At 51.0% G+C, this 19,396-nt stretch overlaps 1 protein-coding gene across 2 annotated transcripts in view; it reads right to left on the bottom strand.

The window, feature by feature from the left end:
- The window catches only part of CMIP (c-Maf inducing protein), a 228,654-nt gene that overhangs the window by 93,850 nt on the left and 115,408 nt on the right, over positions 1-19,396 (bottom strand). The gene's annotated exons all lie outside the window — the stretch shown is intronic.

The raw sequence follows: 19,396 nt of genomic DNA, 5'->3' as shown, positions 1-19,396 counted from the left end.
CCCACACTGGCCGCTGACAGTGCCTCAAACTCAACCTGCTCCTTGTCTCAGAAAGACCACAGTAACACCCTCCCTCCCCACCTCTTCTCCTCATCCACACTCCAGATCTCACCTCATCAGCACTTTCTGGGGCACCCGGCACCCTGCAGACCCCACAACCACCCACCCCTGTGTCCCTCCCTGTCTGTTCCCTCTCCAGGGCTCACCGCATCGTTTGGTCCTTTGTAGACTTACACTGTCACTTCTGTTCAGTGTCCACCCATTGTCTTTCTCATGCATCATTCATTCATTCACCCACTCATTCAACCGACAGACATTTCCTTCTATTCTGTTCCAGGAGCCATGCCGGGCGCTGGGGACAGAGCAGTGAGTAAGGCAACTAGACAACACACAAAATACCCAAAGAAACAAACTATCAGAGAGTGGCAAGTGCTGCACAGAGTCAAAATAGGGTATGGTGACAGATGGCTAGAAAAAGTGACAGGTGGCTGAGAATAGGAGCCACCATGTTAAAGATGGAGGCACAATATCCAGAGCCCATAGCCAGTCCAAAGGCCCTGGGGCAGGATTAGCTGGGAGTTCAGGGCTGGGCAGAGGAGGGCCGGGTGAGTGATGCCTTGGAGAGGTAGGCAGGCTGCTCCCAGAGGGGCTGATAGGTCCAGCTGGGGGTCTGAGTACCATTCCCAGGGGGACAGAGGGGCATGAAAGCTTCAGCTAAGTTTCACTGGGACAGCTGCACGGAGAACAGACTCGGGACAGGATAGCAGCAGGGGGACACGCTGCGGGCTGCTGCCTGGGTCCAGGAGGCTGTCCAGACCTGTGGGACGATGGGAAAGAGGCAGCCAAGTCCATCCTGCTCTTCTTACTGACACATCACCTGTCCCACAGCAGGACCAATCCAGACAGCTGCTGTGTCTTTGTATCAGCCTGCCCGTTGACATCCTGTCCTCTTCCCGCAACCCATGTGCTGCTCCGTTCCCGCTATTGGGCGGTAAGTGACTCACATCTCATCCTGCCAGCACCAGCAACAGGGTTTGGTGCTTATTTTCCTAACCTACGTCCAGATAGCATCGCGTTTGGTGCTGCTGGTGTTTAAGTACCACGGGACCAGGAGGGAGGTTCCCTGTTCTCTTCCATGCACCTATCAGAGCCTGACTTTTAGGCGGTAACTGTTATTTTCTTAACAAATGAATGAATAAATACCTTACTAAAACAAAAGAAATGTCTGTGCAGGTATTACCAATAATTACTACCCTAACACACTTGAGTAAATGCTTTCTATGTTATTTTTTAAAGTTAAGATTTAAAACCCTCCTTTAGGAAGCAATGGCTGGTGCCCAGGGTCACTAGAGGTGCTGAAGACCTTGCCGTGGGCTCCTATCTCTCTCTCTCTTTCTCTCTCTTTAAAGGCCCAGCATAACCCAGCTACAGCTTAACAATAAGGGGAAGTGGGAAAGGGGGGTGGGTGGGTAGAGGGAGGGGGATCGGTGGGATCACACCTGTGGTGCATCTTACAGGGGTATTTGCGAAACTTGGTAAATGTAGAATGTAAATGTTTTGGCACAGTAACTGAGATAACGCCGGAAAGGCTATGTTAACCACTGTGATAAAAATGTGTCAAATGGTTTATGAAGCGAGTGTATGATGCCCCATGATCATATCAATGTATACAGTTATGATTTAATAAAAAATAAATAAATAAATAAAGGCCCGGCATGCTTAATACACACAAAAGCCAAACAACAGGGCTGAGGTGTAGCCACCAGTGGGTCTGGAAAATCGCTGGACCACAAAGACACATAGATATCTAAACCTACTCCCAAATCCCAACAGCTGGATGCTGCCACGGGGCCACAGAGGACACCCAGATCAGCCAGACCAAGCAACAGGCATAGTCGGCACACAGGCAGGAAGTCCTGAGGCTTCCACTTCCCACCACAGTGAGGCTGGGAGCAGCTCAGCACTCAGTGGATGGGAGGCTGGGGCAGGAGGCTGGGGCGAGAGGCTCCGAGAGATGTATGCGGCTGCCCCTACAGGTGGGACTAGGCAGTGGGAGGCCACTAACTATGCCAGGCCATCTCCTTCTGAAGAGTCTGCCTTAGCTGTCTTGATGCAGCCTTGATCAGGAGTTACAACCCAGGCTTTCTGGGAAAAGGCTGAGTATAAATAAAAGGTTTTTTTTAAATGCCGAGGTTTTTTTTTAATTGCCTTCCCGTTCTCTGTGGCAGCATCTGGCCAAAAGCAGAGTTTTTAGAAGCAAAGAGTAGATCTGGGTTTGAGCCGCTTACTGTGAGTCCTTAGGCAAGTTACTGCACCACTCCGAGCCTGTTTCTCCCAATGGTTAGAAGAGAATTAAGAGTTAATAGGAGGAGCACTAAGGGAGAACCCATCTGCCAAGGGCTTGGGACAGTCCCCACAGCACAGTGAAGAGCTCCATGAAATCAACTATCGTGAAAGCGCTAAACTTTGTACATCTCTGGGGGCTTCCTTCTCGAAACTCACTACCCAAGTCTTGCAGTGAGCAGAACGTCAGACAAACCCCAAACCATCCTAAAATCCCCTGCACAGACCTCATCAGCCTCAAGGAAAGCCTGGGCACCTGCCCCAGCCATGGGAACACCACTGAATGGACAGGGGGATCCCAGATGGTATCCTGGGACAAGAAAAGGACATCAGGTAAAACCTAGGGGGCAGAGGGAAGGGAATCAAATAAGGTGTGGGCTTCACAACACGTCAACATTGGTCACTGGCCGTGATAGATGTATCGTGCCATTGTCACATGTTAAGAGCAGGGAAAGTGAGGAAAGGTATGCAGGGACTCTGAATTACTTTCATCACTTTTCCCTACATCTCAAACTATTTTAAAACAAAATGCTCATTAAAGAAATGAACTGCTGCGGCTGCCCTTATGGTCACTGGGCAGGAACACCGGAGGCTGGCAGGGGAGATGGAACGGATGGGGATCGAGAGCCCGCGGTAGCGTTGCTCTGTGGATTCAGACAAGCTCAGGTGGGCCAGGCCCTCTGCTATTCTAGGCACTTGCATGCTGTTGGGACAGTTTCACAGATAACTGATAATTCCCTGGTAATCCGAATACGACAACTATACCGTCGGCAGAGGAGATTCCTGCACAGGGTAGGAGACTGAATTAGATAAAACAAAAATTAAAATTTTCCTCCACTGAGGGATGCTAGGAAATCCAGCTCTAAGAGGTGTGTCTGAGAGAACAAAAAGAAGATTAAAATCCTGTTTTCTAAATGTGCAAGTGTAGTGGGCAGCGGGAGGAGGGGCTTTGGGGACCATGGAAACATTTTCTATTTTGACTGCAACAGTGGTTACTTACAGGTTTGATAAAACTCACACTAAAAGGCGAATCTTACTACATGTAAATTACAACCCAACCTGACTAAAAATGGCAACTCATGAATATCAAAGATAATTTGGAAGATGACGAAGAGAATAAAACCTTTCCGATAAAATCGCCTGGCGACTACTCATTAGCGCTCTGATGTGCGACTTCCTGATTATGTTCTACGCATAATCTTCTAGTGCCCAAATTATGCAGCACGTAGTGAGTGTGTAACGCCCTTTTTCACACGTCATATTGTGGCGGTATCCCCTGCTCTGAACTCTGGTTTTCGGGGCTGTGAAATGTTCTGCCACCCTATTACATTTTATCACTGCCTTGGCCCCTCCCCAGGGCTAGCTGGTGTCTCATTTTACACTGCCATAAACAACTCCTCTGCAACATCCTCGTGAAACATGTTTTTCTACCCTATATTTAGGGTTATTTCCTTAGGCCAGATTCCCAGAAATGGAGCGACTGGGACAAAGGGCAAGTGCATATTTTATGCTGTTGCCAAATTGCTCTCATTAAAGAGACATTAAGGGGAACAGGGTCCCCTCAGCCAAGGCTGAGGGGCCTTCGTCCTTGGCCACCAGCTCACTGGGTGGTATGAAGATCGATGTTCTCCCCCAGGTGAGTTCCAGGCAGCTGCCGGGTAGCCAAGTGCTGCAAACCCCGCGGTGGCAGGGTGTGTCAGGGGTGCCGAAGTCCAGGTCCTGGCTCCTCGGGATGCTGCCTTCCCAGGAGCTCCAACTGTGGAGTCAGGAGTAAGTGGCAGCAAAGTGTGCCTGTGTCCTGTGCATGGGGACTGACATGGGGCTAGTTCTGGGAAGTCTGCATCTGCTGGACCAAGAAGAGACGTGGTCCCTCTGCCTCTGAGGGGGTTCTGCCCAGGGGCTTAATCTGAATCTTAGCTGGAGAAAGCAGGGCCTGGAGAGAACCCCGCAAAAACCTTCAGAGCTGATGTTCCAAACTGGCCCCTCCTCAGACCCCAGTCAGAGTGAGTGGGGATGGGGTGACAAGTGCCCCCCCGAGACCCCTACGATGCTGGCACAAGGCCCCAGCTGTCGCCTCCCCCCCAGACCTGCCTGCTGGTTTCCATGGGGATGCCTTTAAAAGCAAGTATGAATCATGACGTCCAGGCTGATTCAAGGCACATGTCCTGCGCAAGGGAGGAGGCTCCCGGACCCCAAAAGAAGAAGCTAGTCTGGAAAATCCTTCCCTGAGTTTGTTCCTGAGGCTGAAGGATGTGGGAGGCAGTTGGGGACTGAGCAGAAAACAGCAGGCTGTTTGTGGGAGGGTTGTCTGTGACCCTGGCAGCTTACTGGGCTAAAACCCTCTCTCCACCCATGGGGGTCACCCGAGTCATCCATCACACAGGTATCACGTAGCACAGTCAGATACCACGGGGCAGCCCCACTGCAATGAGGAGGGACTTGCTCCAGACTCCCACACACAACCCTGGGCCTCAAAGGACCAAGTCCCATGGTAGGGGAGACCCCTCCAGCCCCGCACATGGTCGACACCAGCAAAGACAGAACTAGTGAAAGGATGCCATTACACTGTTCCTCTCGGGAGTGACGCCATGAAGTCACTTGCACTGGGAGCAATTGGCACCTCTCCCTGCTGCATTTAAAAAATGATAGGTAAAATTCACATAACAATAAAAGCAACCATTAACTGGTTTTAAATGTCTGGTTCAGTGGCATTCAGTACGTCTGTGATGCTATCTAACCTTCCTGTCTACCTAGCTCTGAGCCGTCTTCATCACCCCAGTGGCAGCCCCAGGCCCACCCAGCCCCTGCACCACCCGTCTGCCCTCTCTCTGTAGGTGCTCCCATTCTGGACACTCCACATGACATTCATACAGCCTATGGTCCTTAGTGTCCGGCTCCCTTCACTTATGTTTTTGAGGCTCATTTCGCCACAGCACACAGGAGAACTTTATTCCTTTGTGCAACACTCCAGTGTGCGGACGGGCCATGTTTTGCGTATCCATTCATCCACTGATGGATATTTGGGCAGTGTCTGCCTTTTGACTGTTGCAAGCAGCCCACTGCATGTCTATCTGTTCCAGTGATGATGGACAGACACTGGGTATGCACACGCCACCCGCACTAGGCCCCGTCCCCACAGAAGGGCACGGGGCCCTGGTTAACATTTATCAAGCAGTTAGCGTCTGGCCAGCACTGTGCTAAGAGCTTTATATACTGTATAATACCCTGTTTAATTTTACAACAATGCTCGGGTGGAGGGGCTGTAATTTATCCCTATTTATCTGCATGCTACAGAAGAAGAAACTGAGGCACAGAGAGGTAGGTATGTCATAGACTCACTGCTTTTAAAAGACAGAGCTGGGGTTCAATTTTACAACCCCCAAGACCGTGATCGCCATTCCAACCTTCTGCCAAATTCCTCTGGCTGGAGGCAAACTCCAACTTACACACTTGTGTGCAAGGCACACCTCACACACACATTACGCAGAAAGGAGCTGGGACAGCAGGGGTCCCAGAATCACCCTCCCCGACCCCTGCCACCCAGCCTAGCTGGTGCCCAGACACCTAGAGCTCAACTGGGCCTCCAGGGCAGAAACCCACAGACGCTCACTTGGGAAAGGCTTGTCAAAATATTTTGATGTTCTCTTTAATCCCACAAAGGGAAAGACGATGGCAAAAGCAACGCAGCTAACAATTTACCGCTAGACGGGCCAGTCTGGGCCCCAGTCCCAGAACGAATCTCCTCAAATGCCTTTCACACTCCCCTCCCCTTGTTTCCTTAATGTAATTTAACCTTCTCTGGTTGCCCCAGGGCTGTTATTATTACTACCATCCACTGGCCAGCTGGGTTGCAACCCAGCCACCCAGCCACCCAGTAACCGGGGTGCCACCGGGGTACAAGGGCTGCTGGCTGCAACACGTTTTCAAACAGCTCTGGAGCTGGGTTCGCTGTCTCCATTTGGTACAGCTTCTCCAATCACCTTATCATTCTCCTGATGCCAAATGAATCCTTCCCACTGCTACCAATGTATCCCCAACCCCTCCCACAAAAGGTTACAGTTCTTCTGTTGTGACCTGGGAAACCAGGATGCCCAGCCGGTTAGAACCATGTGTAAAGTAAAAGTAAAAAGGCCTTGAGCAAGAAAATCTCTTGTGAGAAAATCACATCCCTCTTGTGTCTTCCTGGGCTTTTTTTTGTTGGTGATTAAAGTTCTTCACAGTATAAATAAGTCTATGTCAGCACTGCCCGGCGGGGCTCTGTGCGGCACTGGCCGATGCCACAGCTGCCCATGGGCTGCTGGGCACTTGTGACGTGACTAGTGCAACCTGGGAACTAAATAAGGACATTTTATTTCATTTTCATTAATTTAAATTTAAATAGCCACAGGTGGCTGGAAGCCACCTTACTGGTCAGCTCAGTTCTGCCTGATACCCTCCATTTACCTAGTAAGCGTTGGTTTTCAAAACTAATCTATTTCATCCTCACAACCAGCCTTGTGGTTGACATTAGCACGCTTAACTGTAAATGAGGAAGCTGAGATGCAAAACTAAAAGGGAACATTTGTCTTGACCCTCCAGGCCTCTCCCTGAAGAAGAGTTGTCACCTGGGACTGAATTCATGTAGATTTGACAAGTGGGAGGCCTCCTGCATGCAACCCTAGGCCCAGACCTGGGGACAGGAGAGTGACACAGCCCTGCAATCATGGGGCTGAGGAGGCAGAGAGGAGGCAGATGACCCATGTAGACAGCAAGAGAGATGAACAGGAATCTGTGTCCTCAGAGGGTGACACTTTTCATCTGTGCCTCCAGTCACCTCTGAAGCTAAGTGATCATCAGGCTCTGAAAGGGAACTTGGATGGAAGACGCACCCAGGCCCCTTCCACAGCCCCGTGGATTTGGCAGGGGGCGTGGGAGCAGGTTTCCACCCACCCTAACCGTGGTGTCAGGACCTTCCAGGCTGGGAGTGTCCCCTGCCTGCTCACCTACCTCCTGTACCTTCAGGGTCTGTTCCACCTCTACCAGCCCCCAACCCCCCAATGCCACCCTGCCCCCAAGAGGGAGGTATTGCCAGCACCCCTGTGTCAGACCAGAAATGGAGGCTCCAAACAGGTGTGCACCTTGAGCAACCACGCATGGTACCTGGAGAGAGCTGGGAAGAGAAGGGAGAGCTCCAGCTTCAGGCCCTGAGCTTTATGCACGAGAGCCTACAGCAGTGGTTTCGACCTTTTTTATCTCACAGTACACTCAAGCCTATAGTTAAACTTCCGCAGCATACGTATTTATGTGAATCAAAAAATAAGAGTTAACGAAAAAGAACACAATTCCTGTGCTTTGAACTTCTTTCGAAAATAATTTAACGATTGTTTAAAATTTTTCGCAGCACAACGGTTGAAAAATCACTGGCCTAGTGAGTGAGAAACCAGGACCTGAGTGTGACACTCCCACACGACCCTCAGGAAAAGACACTGACAAGTGTCAGCATGGATACAGAGCAACCAGAGCATTCCTAAATTGCCAGTGAAGTTCAATTGCAAAACCACTGGAGAAAACTGCGTGGTAGCTCTGTTAAAGTTAGACATGCTAGGCCCCACAACCAGCAGTCCCACCCCCACGCCTGCAGAAACGCCTACAGATATGGCCTGTGCACACATGTGCAGGGAGTGAGGGAGGGAGATGATACTCTCATAACTTTTTACTGCATTATATTGTTACAACTATTCTATTTTATTATTAGTTGTTATTGTCAATCTCTTCCTGTTCCTAATTCATAACTTGAACTTTATCATAGATGCGTATGTACAGGGAGAAACGTAGCACGTGTAGGGTCTGGTGCCCTCCGCGGTTTCAAGCATCCACTGGGGGTCTCAGAACATACCCCCAAAGGATAAGGGGGGAGCGAGTCTATAGGGAAAACCACCCAATTATACACTTTAAAATGGGGGATTTTATGCAAGTGAATTATATTACAACTAAGAAAAAGGTTCTCGTGTACCTGCCTCAAGGGTGTTTGAGGACAGTGGGTTCATCTTCTGTCTCAGGTAACTGGAGGGTGCTCGGGACGGGTGTGAGGGGCAGGCCCTGAGGGGCTGCGGGCAGGGGTACAAGGAGTTGTGGAGTTGTCTATAAAAGCCCACGAGTTAGGTCCTGCTCAGCTGGTTGGCAGGCGCTCAACATGCAGAGGTGATCGTGTCTAAGGCTCAAGGAGAAGGAAGAGGCTTAGCTCAAACACTGGCCAAGTTCCTCTCTCATCCGTGCACTATTCCAGACGGGTCAAACAGAGAGGAACCTGGCGTACTGGTTGATTAGCCAGCGCCAGGAGACCAGCGGTGAGCAGGACACACCAGCTATGGCAGGACTAGGGTCTGACCCCCGCTGGTGCTGGAGGAGCAGCTGCACAGTTGGAAAGTCCCAGGCTTGTTGCCTTCCTCCTGCCCAATCTCAACCAAGCTCTTAGGTCCAAGCCTCCCAGCTGGGAGATCATCACGATGGCAGGAAGACCCTCCAGGCCCCCTTCCCTGCTACCCAGACCTCAGCGGAGAGTGCCTGCAGCTGGGCTGGGACAGCAGGCAGTGTCTGGGCTCCGTGGAGACGGTCAGGGGCACGCTGTGGGCTCATTCATCACAAGTCCAGCTGTGGCAGTTGTCCCCTTTTATGGCCAAATGGCTCCGGAGGTTTAATAATAGAGCAAAGGACTAATATTTGCACATTCAGACCCTTCCAACCCTGGCTGTCTCTGCAGGCACGGGAAGAGGGATGGAGATCAGTCTCCAGGGCATGGCATGTGACATCAGTACCAGCGAGCTCCTCTGCCACTGCAGCAGGTGATGGGACGAGACAGAGATGCCCCAGAGTCAATACCACTTCCACCCACCAAGTCAACAGGCGTTTCTGAAGACAAAGCGTCAAACTAGACTGAGCATGGACCAGGCCGCCACCAGGCTACAGGCACCAGGTGCCCGTTCCTTCACAGGGACCCTCAAGGAGCCCTGCCCGGTAGAGGGAGATAAAGAGGTTGACACAGCTCAACTGTGTACTCAGCTCACAGCCGCTCCTGGCACACACTAGCCTGGGAGGCCCAGGGTGACTCAGACATACAAGAGGGGGCTTAATAATAGGGCGGGGGGGGGAGTAAGAGGGCCATGTACAAAGGTAATAACACCGCAAAGCAAAAGGCACCATAATCAAAGAGGGCACGGTGCAAAGGGCAGGAGAGGAGGAAGGAACACTCTGCAACGTGGGAGGCTTCCCAGACGTGACCTTTGAGCTGAGTCTCAGGGTGAGCAGAGAGCACCCGGCATTTCCAAGAGTGAGCAGCAAACAGGGTGTGGGCCCAGGGATGGGGAGGAGAAGCTGTGAGATGAGGCTCGGGTCAAGGAGGCCCCAGGAAGGGGACAGCCTCCACTGCCCTGCCCGCGCACACGTCCAAAACCTTCTCTCCGATTCCTCCTCTCTCTCTCTGTTCCTTCTTAAGTGTAAACAGTAAGATAAAGAGCAAAAGTGCACAGATACTAAGGAGATGTGTTTTTACATGTGTAGCCGCACCCAGGTCAAAATGTGGAACATCCCCGAATTCCAGGAGGCCCCCTCGTGTCCTTCCCCCCCAGCACTGCCTGGAGGGTCTGTTATTCTAGCAGCTATCATCGTAGGTTAGCTCCACCTGTTCCGGACCACCTGCAAATGCAGTCACACGGCAGACAAGTGTCGGTGCCGGCTTCTGCATCCAGCATGGTGTCTGAGAGCTGGTCTGTGTGGCTGCGTGTGCTCTGTGTCATTGTGTGTGCTGTGTGGCTGCGTGTGCTCCATGTCCCTGCATGTGGTCCATGTCACTGCATGTGTATGTTGCTGTGTGTGCTGTTGCTGCATGTGGTTCATGTCACTGCATGTGGTCCGTGTCACTGCGTGTGCTCCATGTCAATGCATGTGGTCCGTGTCACTGTGTGTGCTCCGTGTCACTGCGTGTGGTCCGTGTCACTGCGTTGATCCATGTCACTGTGTGCTCCGTGTCGCTGCGTGTGCTCCATGTCACTGCATGTGCTCCGAGTCGCTGCGTGTGCTCCATGTCACTGTCTGTACTCTGTCACTGCATGTGGTCCATGTAGCCCTGTGTGCTCTGTGTCACTGCGTGTGTCCACAGCTCTTTCTTCTTCTGTTATCAGCTGCATAGTGTTCCTTCCCATGTACCACATGTGTGTTTAGGGGTGTGAGGGCTGTTTCTGGTTCAGGGCTGCTGTGAATATACTTGTACATATTTTGGGGTGGATAAAAGCAATCTTTAGGGTAAATACTCAGAAGTGGGAGTCCTGGGACCCGGAATAAAAAGATTATATTTAAGCCCAAGAAAAGCTCATTTGCAGGATTTCCAAGGAGCCTCCTCTATAGGAGCTGCCCTCAAGTCCTAAGGATGAGGACTCCTGAGTATATGGAAAGAACCAGGCTGTCCGTAGAGCTCAATTTTCTCAAAAGATGGACCACACCTGAGGTGGGGGATTGCTAGAGCCCAGGAGTTTGAGGCTGCAATGAGCTATGATCATGTCACAGCCTGGCAACAGAGCAAGACTCTGCCTCTAAGAACAAAAACAAAAAAGATGGAGCACATCTTTCACAGAGCACTTCTGAGACCCACAGGAGAGGCGGCTGCCTTCTCAAAACGGGGACTTGGAAAGACGGAGGAGGTGATGGAAGTATAACAAACTCTCGTGAAAACTGCGCTCATGTGCAAAGGGCTGCCTGCTCTGCTCTGCCATCTTCACGGTGGGTCTTTAACACACTTGGCAGGTGAAAGAAGGAAAGGGTGGTCTGCTCCAGTGATGAGAGCTCTAAGTTAAAGGCTGTGAACAAGTCTGTTTTTTAAATATCATTGTCATTTTAACTTTTAAGATCCATGCCAGTGTCACGCGGATCTGTATCCATTTGTTGTTCTGAATGTAGGATATCAGGGATCAGTGAATTTTCATGTCTTCAAAAACACATGCTAGTTGACGGTATAATTCTTCTGGGGGAAACGTGGCTGGTAATGGTATGGAAATGGGCACCTGCCTCCAGATGGTCACAGGCCGGGGCCGTCTATGATCCTGGTATCTTCTGTGCACTGACTCCGGCTGTCTGTATGTTGTATATGCCTGAGAATAGGTTCCCTGCATCTCAGTCTGCTACGTGAGCAATGTGACTTGATCCAGGACCTCCTGTGTGCCAGACACCGGGTCCAATGCTTGTGGATGTCCTCTCACAGACTCCTTAGAACAGCGGTTCTCAACCTGTGGGTTGTGACCCGCAGGAACTGTATTAAAGGGTCGTGGCATTAGGAAGGTTGAGAACCACTGCCTTAGAATGACCCACGAGGTAAGGTACCACTAAGATCCCATTTGACAGCAGAGAAGACCAAGGCCCAGAGAGGAGAAATAACTTTACCTAAGCCAGGCTGCAATTATTAACGAAGTCAGTCTTTGAATCTGCTGTGACTCTAAACCAGAGCTCAGCAAACATTTTCCACAAATGGCCAGAGAGTAAATTCTTTTGGCTTTGTGGGCCACGTGGTCTCTGTCATTATCTGTCCACAGACGAAAGCCATGGATGATACACAAATGACCACACTGTGTTCTAATAAATCCTTATTTACAAAGACTAGTGTTGGGGTGGGTTTGGCCCATGGGCCCCAGATTGCTGCCCCCTAATCTAAGCCACTCAGAAGGGAATAGAAGTATGTGATGAATGGTTGAATGAATGAATGAATGGGAAAAAGTGAATGGGATGTTTTCTCTCCTTGCTTTCTTCCTAAGGCAACTTTAGCACTAAGCCCCAAGAGATGTCTCCCATGTGTGTTTCACATGTACACAGCTGAGTGGATGAATTAGCTGTGTGTTGCACCTACTAGGACTGGGTCCTCCTCAGAAACCCTAAGGCCCTGTATCTCCACAACGTCCCTTCTGGGGACCCATCTTAGCTCTACCCCTAAGTTCTACAGAAATCTCCCAAAGGATGAATGTGCGGGAAAATGAAAACTAGAAGCCCCAGAGACATTATCTTCTCCCAGAAACACCCAAGTCCACCTGGCGGGGGGGAAGCTGCTGGAGGTGACCCAGAGTGAGCAGCCAGGACCCTGGGCGAAGTGACCCACATCAGGCTCTCTTGTTCCTGAAATGATGGGAATGAGCCAGCATGACAGAAGCCGCATTTGGAAACCTCCTGACAGTGTAAAGAAAGCTGGGGATGGTGCCTTCCAGCAAAACAGCCTTCTAGAAAATACCAGGCCAAAGAGGGGGGGCGGGGAGGAGGAAGGAGTCAGGAGGAAAAGAGCAAGAAGGATGTTCTGATCCAACACGCAAAAGGAAAGTGAAGCTCAGAAAGGCGTGGTTATTCCCCATGGTCCCCCAGCTGCAAGGGACAGAGCTGGCAGACAGGGTCACCTCTCATGTGTCCTGCCGTGGACCCCCTGAGGCCCCAAGCGAGACCTGGGTGGTGAGCAGACGAGAAGGCCGGAAGCCGGGCCTGCCGGGCCCACTGCCCCAAGGATGCACACTGCGATCACGCCCTTGGCTTCCCGCCTCGGACACCCCGCATCCACGCGAGCCCTGCACCAGGGCTCGGCTCACCTTCTCTGAGATCTCAGGGGACCCAGGGCAGATCCCAGCCTATCATCACACACGACATCACAGTGGACGTTGCCTTTTTACTAATATTTTTCCCTAAAGATACTAACTCAGCGCCTAGTGTTCACCCCACCCTCCATGACCGTTCAGGGAGAGAGGCAGGGTGTTTTCAAGGCTAAGTGTGTGAGCTTTTCTGTAGGCGCCAGCCAATTCCACAGGACACCTTCTGTTAGACACAACATTGCTCTGGATCGACGATTATGGATCTGTGGACACAGACCATGGTGGGCCTCACAACACGTGCCTGCACCGTCCCAGCAGACAGCTCAGGTGTGTCCAGTACAGGTCAGGCTGGGGTGTTGTGGTGAGCAAGACCCATCCCTGCCCACAGACTGAAAAACTACAAGTGCATGTACACGTCCACTGTATTTCAAATATAGCGAGATGCCATTGTTATGAATATGTTTGTGGAAACTGAGACAATATTCTGGTATCAGAATATCTTTATGGCATTTTATATCTTTTCTCAAATTGTACTGGTAAAGAACACGGGCTTGGGAGTCAGAGAACCTGACTTCATGACTCAGCTCCGCCTCTCACGGGGTATGGGGCCCCGTGCTGGATAGCAAGTTAGTCTTCTGAAGCCTCAGTCTCCTCATCTGTGAAATGGGGATGACAACAGAACCCAGCTGACAGGCCACTGTGGGACTAGACGGGAGGGTGCAGGTACCCCACACTGGCGCACAGTTGGAGGGCCTACTGGGCACCACCACAAAACTGCATCCCTGGTGTCACGGAGTTTCCTTTGTAGTGTGGAGACAGAAAGACAAACAAAGCAAACCCACAGGACAGTAAGTGATGAGAAGTGTGAGTGAAAGGGGATGGTGGGTTCAGGCAATCACAGCCAGAGGACAGCCAGATCACGTCAGAGGACAGGGGTGGGGGGCGATGATTAATCACGGCAGTGTCCACGCTGGGGACGCAGGGGGTCCTGCTGCTCAGGGTTTTCCAGGTAGAAAATCCCACCTCGAAGTGAGGCCACTGGAAGGTGACACGGCTGGATCGAACCGAACAAGCCTGCTATGTGTATGGTTGGGATGTGTGTCCCTTCTGAGTCTCCGATGAATCCGGTCCCCAGTGCTGGGAGGTGTTGGGGTTGTGAGACCAGATCTCTCATGAATGGTACCCTCCCCGCGATAAGAGTGAGTCTCACTTCATTAGTTTACGGAGGGACAGCTGGTGGCCCCCTCTCCTTGCTCTCTCCCTCCCTCTCTCGCCATGTGACAAGCCTGCTCCCCTTCACCTTCACCCTTGATTTGAAGCCTTCCTCTGAAGCCTGCACCACAAGCAGATGCTGGAGCCAGGCTTGTACAGCCCAGGTGTGTCCAGCACAGGTCAGATAAACTTTTCTTTAAAATCACCCCACCTTGGGTATTCCTTCACCACCCTGCAAAACAGACTAACCCAAGCCCCTCATCGTGAGGGTCAGAATTTAAACAGTGAGCTGCAGTTGACAAGTCTGCCCGAAATCTCTCAAAAAGGTTTCATCTGTGAACAAGGAAAAGAGAGAAGAAAGTCATCTGTCCCAAAGACAGATTTGTGTGCTTTTTCTGGCCAGAAAACAGAAACAATGTTAAACCACGTTTCTCTTTTTGCCACCTCAAGAGAAAAGCCAGAGGCAGCCACACAAGACTGGGGGTAATCGGCCCATCTCTGGGGGTCCAGAAAGTCTCGCTCTGGTTATTTCCAAGTGCCTCATTCCACACGGTGTGTTAGCTCTGAACAGCCTCGGTCCTCCTGGAGGCAGGCAGGGAATAATCTCAGACAATAAATACTAAAGTTCTGGGGACACAGGTGCTGACAACCTCAGACGTGTGTTCCCAACAAGTGGGAAGTCTCTGACTGCCCTGTCTGGGTCTTGCCTGGGGCTGCAGCTTCTATGGGAGGGTTTCTACCACGTGTGACAAGGAAATTCAACCCCTCCACCTACATGCTGGCTGCACAGACCTGGTGATATTTCTCCAGGGAAGCTGGACAGATGGGCCAGAAATATCCCAGGACCTGAGCAAGTTCTTGATCACACCCAGAGGATCAGGTGGGTTCTCTGTGATTACCATGAAATCTCTGCTCCCCAGAGATAAGGGGGGAGGGAGAGACAGGCCCAGCCAGTTCAGGAAGCCATGTGGGATGGAGGAAAGTTCTGGAGTATGCACTGAAAGGCTAGCTGGGTCCCCCTCCCAGCTGTGCAGCTTATCCAGTGGGTGGCCTCCAGTGGCTGCTGCTAGGAGCTTCAGGTTTGTCATATGTAACATGGGACTGAGAACAGTGTCAAATTGGAAGAGGTACCGCGATGGTTATGCTGATCTGTGCTGCAGCCTGGGACTCGAAATACTAAGTGCTGCAAGGGTCTGGCTGCACAGAGGCCCCCTGGGCGCACATGTGACAGGGACACAGATTTACCACTTCATTGATACTGCCCACCTAGGCTGGGTGAAGTCGTTCTCATCTATAATCCCAGTACTTTGGAAGGCCAAGGCAGATGGATTGCTTGAGCTCACAAGTTTGAGAGCAGACTGAGCAAGCGTTAAGACCTTGTTTCTACTAAAAATAGAAAAACTATCCCTGAGCATAGTAACACATGCCTGTAGCCCCAGCTACTTGGGAGGCTGAGGCAAGAGGATCGGTTGAGCTCAGGAGTTTAAGGTTGCTGGGAGCTAGGCTGAGGTCACGGCACTTTACCCGAGGGGATGCAGTCAAGGTCCTCTCTCAACAAAAAATAAATAAATAAAAGTCTGCCTACCAAACAAATGCACTTACAATCAGCGGAGATGGTATTAAAAACATTTAATAACTGACAGACAGAATGGGCCAGGAAGAGTGGACCCCAGCTGTAAACCTGGTCCCTGTCCGGTGCCTCTACTGGACCCTGTGCATGGGAACAAGTCACATGTGATCTTTTTCATAGAGGACTCTGTGTCCCTGCCCATCAACACCATGTAACTGGTGTTACAGAATCAAAATGGATTTATTTTATCAAAAACAACCAGCAACCAACCACATAGATTTTATCTCCCAGAGTCTATTCTTCACACTTTTCAAAATCAAGAAAATAGGTCCCAACAGACTTACGTGAATAGCCTAGAATTCTGGAACATTCCATATTTGAATTTGGCAAATTCTCCTTTTTGGTTTTCTATCTTCTTATCTCCTTTATCTTTTTAAGCATGCACAGAGATCCCTCTCCATTCACTTGTCAAGTATTTTCCCGAAGAAAACACTAGTCCAGAATCGCTCTCCTTCCTAGTGCAGGAGACGCTGGCTAGCTAACGTGAGTGACTCCGAGGGGACTGCCCGGTGACTGCCGCTGCGTTCCTCTCTGCACCTCATTCTCCTGTCAGTGCCGATGCAGGAACAGTAACGACCCGCCACCACTTCCCACAAAGGAGGGGACACGGTGGTCTTTCGTCTTGGGGACACAAGCAAAGCATGATTTTAGCCACATCCATAAAAAGCGTTTCTAAACTTGTGTTGTCAAAATAGTGGTAAAAAGCCGCTTTTTCCATTTCAGCACCCCATTAAAAGGTTCCCAAATCCCATCTCTGAATAAACTTGGTGAGTCAGGTCTGGAAGACGGGAGGGTAGGTGTGGGGCAAGGCCATTTCTACGAGTAGCTATTCAGGCCCACCCACACCCCCCAAGCCTTCTGGAAGACAGGATTGAGAACAGAAAATCAACAAGCAGATGCTGGAGCCAGGCTTGTATAGCCCAAGCAAATCACAGGAGCTAGCAAGAGGGGGCGGTGCAGTCTGAGCATGAGAACGCCATTCGTTTGTTCGTGCGGTCATGTAGCCACTCAACAAACGTTCGCTGGCAGCACCTGTGTGCCTCTAGGAGCTCCTGGGGAGCGTGGAGCAGACTAGGCCAGGATGAGACTGGCGCCGCGACAGGGGCCCTGACTCTCCCAGAGGGCGACCATTGGTTAGTTCCGTGTGGAGTGGTATCTTGAGACATGAGCAGGTGCTTGATAGGCCAGGGAGGTGGAAAGGCATCAGGGCAGCGCCAAAAACATGCCTAGGATGAAGAACACAGTGCCTGCCGTGTGCTGCACATGAGAGCAGGGGCCAGAGAAGACACTTAAGGTGGCATCTGGGCCCAAAAGTCTTCACCCACCGCCACCAGAACTCCATCTTCAGGAAGAAGCATCCCTTTCCTGGACAGAGAGGCATCAGTCACAGGGACGCCCTGAGGCCAAGTCAAGAACAGAAAATCATCTCCTGGCATCAAGTCATGTGCTGATAATTCAGATGACGGATGGTGCTGGGCAAGCCTGCCTAGGATGGGAGGGTTCATTTCCAAGAGCATCAGTCTCCTGGGTAGGATGAGCCAAGTCGAGTGTAAGGACACGCTGGCACGCTCTTAACATGGCTCCACGGCCTGCCATTTCCACAGTAAACTCTGACTGCTCTGGGTAAAAACTGGGTCATTCTCGTGACAAAAAGGGTGATTTTATATATAACACATTTACTCAAATATACAAATGCTGCCTCACGCTCAGCTTGAAATAATCAATCTAAACACTGGATTAAGAGTCTGTTTCCTCAGCGTCTGACTCCCATTTAACGCATTCATCAAGTATTAATGTTTGCTGAGCGCTTCCTGTGTGACGTGAAAAGTACTTTCAGTGTGTTCTAGGTGTTGGGGTCACATCATTAAACAGAGCAAAGCTCCTGCCGTCACAGAATCTTCCCTCCAGGGGCGCACTGGCACTCAGTGAACATTTTGCCAGCGGAACCCACACCCTGTCCCAGGGGTCTCAGGCCTGGTTCACGGCCACACTAAACACCCCGACCCTTGACTCCAGTTATCCTCAAGGTCAGATCCAGCAGCTTCTGTCCCTTCAACTCATCACACGGTTGTCCACCCTCTGCCCTAGCTCTGCCTTCTCTCCTTTTTCTTCTGGATATTGCAAATGCTTCTCATCTGGATTTCCTGCTTCTAGCCTTACCTTCTCTACCAGAAACATTGTTGCCAGAGTTTTCTTCCTGAAACAGGAACCAATTGTGTTGTTTCTCTGCTCAATGACTTTTCATAGGCCTCCTGTACCTACAGAGAAAAACCCAGCCCCTGGGCCTGGGAGCTCGGTACAGGTTTCAGATGCTGGGGCCTTTCCCAGAAGCCACTTGAGAAGGGGGTATCCCCAAGTGCTTCTGCAGAGACAGAGAGGTGAATTTGGGTCCAAAGACAAAACATATCCTCAATAAGCCTCAACTGGGATTGCATTAATGTACACAACTATGATTTAATAGAAAAATAAAAATAAATCAGTTAAAAAAAAGAAAAATAAGCCTTAACTGGGGGTGCAGGTGAGAAGGACAGCGAGGCAATGGGTCTGCTCTGGGGACTTGGCCACTCCCCTCATGTCTCTAACTGTGAGAAACAATTGGCAACTTTCATTGAGTGCTGGTCCTGCTCTCCCTATTCCCAATGACTTATATTTAAAAAGCAAAACTGGGCACTGATTGAGAAAGAATTCAGATCCAGCCTACGGTAGTTGTTCAGTGACTAACAAGAACAGATTGGTGGCTGACCCTACTCAGGGTTAAAGAACAGAGCTGCCTTTGCTGCTGCTGGGGCCACAGCTGTGTGAGGGGCCCATGGCCCGACCTGTCGCATACATGATGCCCAGGACATTCCCGATGCTGCCACCATCAAAGGGGGCCAAGAGGGCCGGGCAGCCAGATGTCAGCAGCAACCCGTCTACAGCCCAAGGAACAAGTCCCTCTTTCATTGCCCGACCAAGCGGCCACAGTTAGAGTTAATGCCACCAGAGCTCACCCTCTCAGTGCCAAGGCCCTTTAGAAAAACTTTAATAATTTTAGATGGACACTTTCCTTGCTCTGAACGGCCATCCGGACTATCCTCTGCCCTTCTCCTGCAGGGCATGTTAGGGCACAATGCTACCATTGGGAGCTCCTGGAGCAGTGGACAGCTGCTGGCCCCTGGACTAAACACCCCCAGCTGATGCGCACTTGGCATCTTCATTTTCTTTCTGTCATTTTTTTCTCTCCTTCCCCCAGATATCCGGCTGTCAGCATTCCTGCCCTCTGAGGATGGCAGGTCACTGCATGGAAGTCCCCTTACCTTGTGCAACTTTGCAGCTTCTGATTTCATGGTCTCGGAAACCCAAGCAATGCACTCTCAGGACTGGCACCCAGTGTGGGGTGGTCCCCTTCTGGGAGTGCGACCTGCGAGCTGGGGTGTGGCAGCTACTGCCCATTTGGGACACTTTCTCCTGGGGGTCTGCTCTGGGCTGTGTTTGGGACTGATATATTTGCCAGAACATGGCCTCTAAGTAAGTGGGATGTTCCTGTGATAACCGGAAACAAGGTCCACTGCTAACTCAAGCTCAGAGCTCCAGGGAGCAACTGAAGGCCACTGCTTTCACTTCTTCCTCTTAGGGCAGGCCT

The sequence above is a fragment of the Nycticebus coucang genome, chromosome 2 (genome assembly GCF_027406575.1).
Source record: "Nycticebus coucang isolate mNycCou1 chromosome 2, mNycCou1.pri, whole genome shotgun sequence".
In the NCBI taxonomy this organism is placed as follows: domain Eukaryota; kingdom Metazoa; phylum Chordata; class Mammalia; order Primates; family Lorisidae; genus Nycticebus; species Nycticebus coucang.
This window is presented reverse-complemented; position numbering and strand designations above follow the sequence as displayed.